This window comes from Chiloscyllium plagiosum, unplaced genomic scaffold (assembly GCF_037043375.1).
Source record: "Chiloscyllium plagiosum isolate Xiang-an unplaced genomic scaffold, Cpla_swu_hap1 HiC_scaffold_5, whole genome shotgun sequence".
NCBI lineage: Eukaryota > Metazoa > Chordata > Chondrichthyes > Orectolobiformes > Hemiscylliidae > Chiloscyllium > Chiloscyllium plagiosum.
The window spans coordinates 91,014,490-91,020,635 of NW_028270143.1; positions in this window are offsets into that span (position 1 = coordinate 91,014,490).

The window sequence follows — 6,146 nt, forward strand, 5'->3', positions numbered from 1 at the left end:
TAATATGGAGACCAAAAATATTTACATCACTTTAAATATGATTAACTTAAATTTTGGACAAATTTATGTAATTTTTCTTTTCAATTCTATGCTTTTTTTAAAACCCGTTATCAGTGTATGTCATTAATTTTAATGATTTGTGTACCTGAACTTCGAGATCCTTTTGTTTCTCAACATGTCTTCTGCAAGGAATATGCAAGTGTATTCTTCTTTCCACCAAAAAAACTTCTTAAAAATCTGGGTTGAAGTTTATTTACTGATTACATGCACATGCGGCAAGATTATTAATATCTTCCTGTGTTTTGTTGTAATCCTCTTCTTCTATATCCACAAATGGTGTAACTGGCAAATTTTCAAATTGTATTTACGCTTGAACAAAATCATGTGATGGTTATCGTACAAATAAGAGATTCCTGGATGTGTTAATTTAAGTCATTGTATTTCAAAACACAGTTGTTTTGCAAGGAACTTTTAAATCCTCCATGAAATTCCTTATCAGAAACCTTGTTATGACACTGCAGTGAACCACTCTGTTTTTTTAATCAAACACCCAGAAAAGCTCATCGCATAATCTCTTAAAATATGAGTGACAAGAGAACTCCAAATTCCAGGATTTAAAGAAAATAATATCAATTTTTTTAATTTTAAAAGTGAACATTAAATAACAAGCATCCACAACTCTAAGCCCCTGTCTCTTAACTGCTAATTAGCATATATACTAAGTGTGTGAAAATAGACAAGTCCTCTGGGCTGGATGGGATCTATCCTTGGATCCTCTGGGAAGCAAGGGAAGAGATTGCCGAGCCTTTGGCATTGATCTTCAAATCATCATTGTCTACAGGAATAGTGCCTGAGCTGCCATGTTCGTACTGCTGGCAAAATAGTATGGCAACAGGAAGACATCAGGTTCCCCAACCAACTCATCTGCCTATCATTTGCCAGTCCTCTCACTTCCCAAATAGACAGTGACACTTCATTCCATCATGTTTAACTACCTTGGGTATTTTATTTTACAATATAATATAGAGGGGTAATACGAATTGTGCGGTTAAGGTTGTTATGAAGTTGAAGGCATGTACGGTACCTTTAAGAGAGAGTGAATGTTGTTTTGAACAGAGATTACAAGCACCTGTGTATATGAGTAGATGGCAGTCTCACAGTGTACTGGAAAATTGAAATTATATAACGTTTAGCTGTGAAATGGATATCTGAGTTGGTTGCTGTTTTGACAACAATTTGAATTTAACCAATCAGTTTAAATTATGCCCGATACTAAAACCCAACTGAGTTTGAATTTATTGTTTTTCCAACATCGAATCAATGAGACAATCTAATGATGGGAATATAAAAAGACAGGAATTTTGAAAGTTGAAGAGAAAGCAACTGTCATCAAGAGTGACCCAATACATGAGGAAACACTCTCTATCAAAGGTATCTATTCATATGAAACATATTTGCAGTAAAGAGAAAGACGACAACCCTGGGAGATCTTCAGCCAGAAGAAACAGAAACTGATGGTGACAGCAGCCATGTGGATTTGAAATTAAGTTGATGTAATTTTAATAAGTGTCTTATTGGAATAGCATATTATTATCAAAATGGAGGTAGAGACCGTAGATACTTGTGAATTGGTCACATTTTGAAGAATTTTTAAAGCTGAAATTAAGGGGTCAACTAATACATGAGGTATTCTTTTCAAGGGGATGAAATTCATGCTTGGTATGAATCAAAAAATGGACAAACAAAAGCCAAATCTCTCTATAAAATAATAAATAACAAAAGGGAAAATAATTATGGTGACTATTGAATATTTATCAGCAAAATACCTGTCTCCATTCTGCCTGCTATGGTAGAATGGCACTGTTGTACCGTATTCCAGCTCCCAAGTACTGTAAAGTGCATGTAGGTCTACACATACTGTAATACAGTAATTCTGAAAATCTGGAGTGGTGTGTGACACCTGGCGGACTGGAAGACCCAGAATGGATGGTACGGCCATCAGACTGGAAAGCCTGAGTGGAGCGCAATGGGCTAATGCACTGACTCATAAATGTCGATATGTTATCTGTGAAGCACTAAGGTCGACTTATACACAAGATACATGGAAAATACAAGATTTTTTGGACAAAAATATGACATAAAGATGAGATCGACCTATACATGAGTATAGAACTAGGAACATAGAACATTACAGCGCAGTACAGGCCCTTCGGCCCTCGATGTTGCACTGCCCTGTCACACTAATCTGAAGCCCATCCCACCTACACTATTCCATGTACGTCCATATGCCTGTCCAATGACGACTTAAATGCACTTAAACTTGGCAAATCTATTACCGTTGCAGGCAAAGCATTCCATATCCTTACTATTCTCTGAGTAAAGAAACTACCTCTGACATCTGTCTTATACCTATCTCCCCTCACTTTAAAGTTTTGTCCCCTCACGTTTGACGTCCCCATACTTGGAAAAAGGCTCTCCCTGTTCACCCTATCTAAACCTCTGATTATCTTGTATGTCTCTGTTAAGTCACCTCTCAACCTTCTTCTCTCTAACGAGAACAGCCTCAAGGTCCTCAGCCTTTCCTCATAAGACATTCCTTCCATACCAGGCAAAATCCTAGTAAATCTCCTCTGCACCCTTTCCAAAGCTTCCACATCCTTCTTATAATGTGGTGACCAGAACTATACACAATACTTCAAATGTGGCCATACCAGAGCTTTGTATAGCTGCAGCATAACCTCCTGGTTCCAGAACTCAATCCCTCTATTAATAAAGGCCAAAACACTGTATGCCTTCTTAACAACCCTGTTAATCTGAGTGGCAACTTTCAGGGATCTGTGTACATGGACACTGAGATCTCTCTGCTCATCTGCACTCCCAAGAATCTTACCATTAGCCCAGTACTTTGCATTCTGATTATTCTGTCCAAAGTGTATCACGTCACACTTGTCCACATTAAACTTCATTTGCCACCTCTTAGCCCAGCTCTGCATCCTATCTATGTCTCTCTGCAACCTACTATATCCTTCGTCACTATCCACAACTCCACCGGTCTTAGTGTCGTTCGCAAATTTACTAACCCACCCTTCTATGCTCTCATCCAGGTCATTTATAAAAATGACGAACAGCAGTGGACCCAACCCCGACCCTTGCGGTACGCCGCTAGTAACTGGACACCAAGATGAACATGGTCCATCAATTACTACCCTCTATTTTCTTTCAGCAAGCCAATTACTGATCCAAACTGCTATGTCTCCCACAATCCCAATTCTCTGCATTTTGTATTTTGTACTGTGGGGAACCTCATCGAATAATTTGCTGAAATCCATATACACCACATCAACCGGTTTACTCTCCTCTACCTGTTTGGTCACTTTGTCAAAAAACTCAATAAGATTCGTTAGGCACGACCTACCCTTCACAAAACCAGTCAATTGAATTATTTCATTTCACATATTGATGGATATTTTCCCTGGATCAGGATGATACGATACCACTTGGGAAAATCACTGGGCGAAACTTGGAAATTTCCAGTGAGTTCCTTCTTTACGAGTATTTCATAACACACGGAAGTGCCCCCACCAGCAGCCATGGTCACTCAGATGATATTGATACAGTTGTTGCTCAACAATCTCCTCCAGCCTGTTGCTGATGCTTTGCTGACTGACTCTTGCTTCCCCCAAAATAACTCATCTGCCATTGAGGACTCATATAATTGAAGTAACCTTTATGTGGCAGACTGAACGATGGCCACGATAAGCAGTGACACTCTGAACTGCCACCACATTGATTTAATTTGGCAGCTCTTTAGGATTGGGCCATCATTCCTATTTGGACTCTTAATTAGCTGTGTAATTGACAATATGCTGCCCCAGATCCTGTCACCCACTGTGGAGAGGTCACATTCCACCTTTGTCTTATGGGAAGAAAGCAAAGTAGTTGGTAACACTCATTCTGATTCTTGTTAATAAATCTGTGCTAGTTTAGATTTATTAACCCACTTTGCTCATTAATTGTTTCCTCTATCATAAGGTCAGAATTAGGGATATTTGCTGTTGATTGCAACTGGCAACTCCGGAGATTCTGATGCAATCCATGATTGCATGCTGCAAGATCTACAATATCCAGACAGATATGAGCAAGGAACAAGCACACCATTCAAATAGTAAGTAATGGCCATTTCCAACAAGAGAGAGAATCCAATCAAGCTGCCTGGAAGTTCAGTGGCATCATCATTGCTGAATGTCTTATTACCAACACCCTGGTAGTACCACTAACCAGATTGGACAAACCATAAAAAATACGAATGATATGGGTCATAACTCCACTGCACAAAATATGCAATGTACAATTCCACAGAATGCTGATGTGTGATTAAACAGAAATTGAAGTGCAACTCTTTTACCCGTGGACCATGGTGGGCACTTTTACACCTTGACCATGCTGGAGAGGATTGGCTGAAGAGTGGGTTTCACCTTCTGAAACTCTTGGAAGCTGTTGTTAAGTTATTCTATCTTTCCCAAGTCAGATTTATTTTCCGCACAGTTGTCTTCACCTGCTTCAGCCATAAAGCATCTCTCCTTTGAGGAGTTTATGCTTTAAGTATTGCTATCTACATACGATATTGGCCCTCTGGTGAAATATACAGCCTATCTGTACTATGATTGGACACAAATCGTTTACAATAGCAAGTAGCATGATGCTGGCATGCTGCCTTTTCAGTGAGTGTGTTAATTGTGCAAGATGATTCTCATATCGGTTTCTGAGGGCAATTAAATTTATGCTTTTAGTTTTTCTAAAAGCAATTTATTATGTGCCTTGACTCAAAACTTCATGATCACAATAACTGAGTAACGTGTAAGAATTTGCAGATCTGGCACCATACCCATTTATAAATGTTACATTTCCCTGAAATTTAACTTCCTTGTATGTAACAGATTACAGCAGTTTCAAATATAGTTTCTGCTTCATAATGAAAAAAGTGCTGTTAATGTAAGCATAATCATTTATGGAATAGTTTGTAGATAGCATAGCAATAGATGACCCCATAAAATCTGTTTCTCTGACATTTATTAACTTACTCCTGAAGATTATTTGTAGTGCAAGTGACATGATAAAACATTGCATAATTTTCAATGTAAATTTTTGTTCTTATTTATTATTTTGACTTCTAACAATTTCCAATTTTTTTCCTTTAAGAATCCTCCCACCTCCAGCACCCACTGTCTCTGTGACCACTACAATTTGTTCAATGCCTCTGTCATGAGAAACTGATTGAGAATAATGATGAGTAAAGTACAGAAGGGAGACAGAGGGTTTGGTGATGCGATGCAATGAGAACAACTTCTATCTCATCTTCAGCAAAACTAAAGAACTGATCATTGACTTTAGGAAGAAAGGAGAAGAACACACCCCCATCTACATCAACAGAACTGAGGTTGAGAGGGTGGAAAGTATCAAGTTCCTCGGAGTGATGATAACCGACAACCTGTCCTGGTATTCCTGTGTAGCTGCAATGGTCAAGAAGGCATAACAATGCCTCTTCTTCGTCTGGTGGTTCAGGAAATTCGGGTATTCCATAAGCACCCTCACAAACCTTTACAGATACACAATTGAAAGCATACTGTCCAAGTTCATTACGTCTTGGTACAGCAATTGCTCTGCCCAGGGTCGCAAGAAACTACAGATGGTGGTGTGCACGGCCCAGACCATCACAGGAGACAACCTTTTATCCATGGACTCCATTGACATGGCTCGCTGCCACGGAAAGGCTGAAAACATCAAAGACATTTTGCACATTGGTAATGATCTCTTACAATCTTTTCCATTAGGCAGATGATACGGAAGCTTGATCACATGTCCCAGCAGATTCAAAGACAGTTATTAGAGCATTGAATGGACTCTTTAGCCTCAAATAATGCTGAACTTGCTAATATTGCTCTTTCTTGTACACCCTGTACAATGTTACCTGTATGTCTCCATCTAAATCTTTTGTTCTGTATATCCTTGCTTACTATGATCTGTACTGCTCATAAACAAAGCTTTTCACTGTACTTCGGTACAAGTGACAATAAATAAAATCAATCAGATATTATTGCATGTTCATTGGTTGCACATGTTAATGGGGACTTCAATAGCATGAAAGC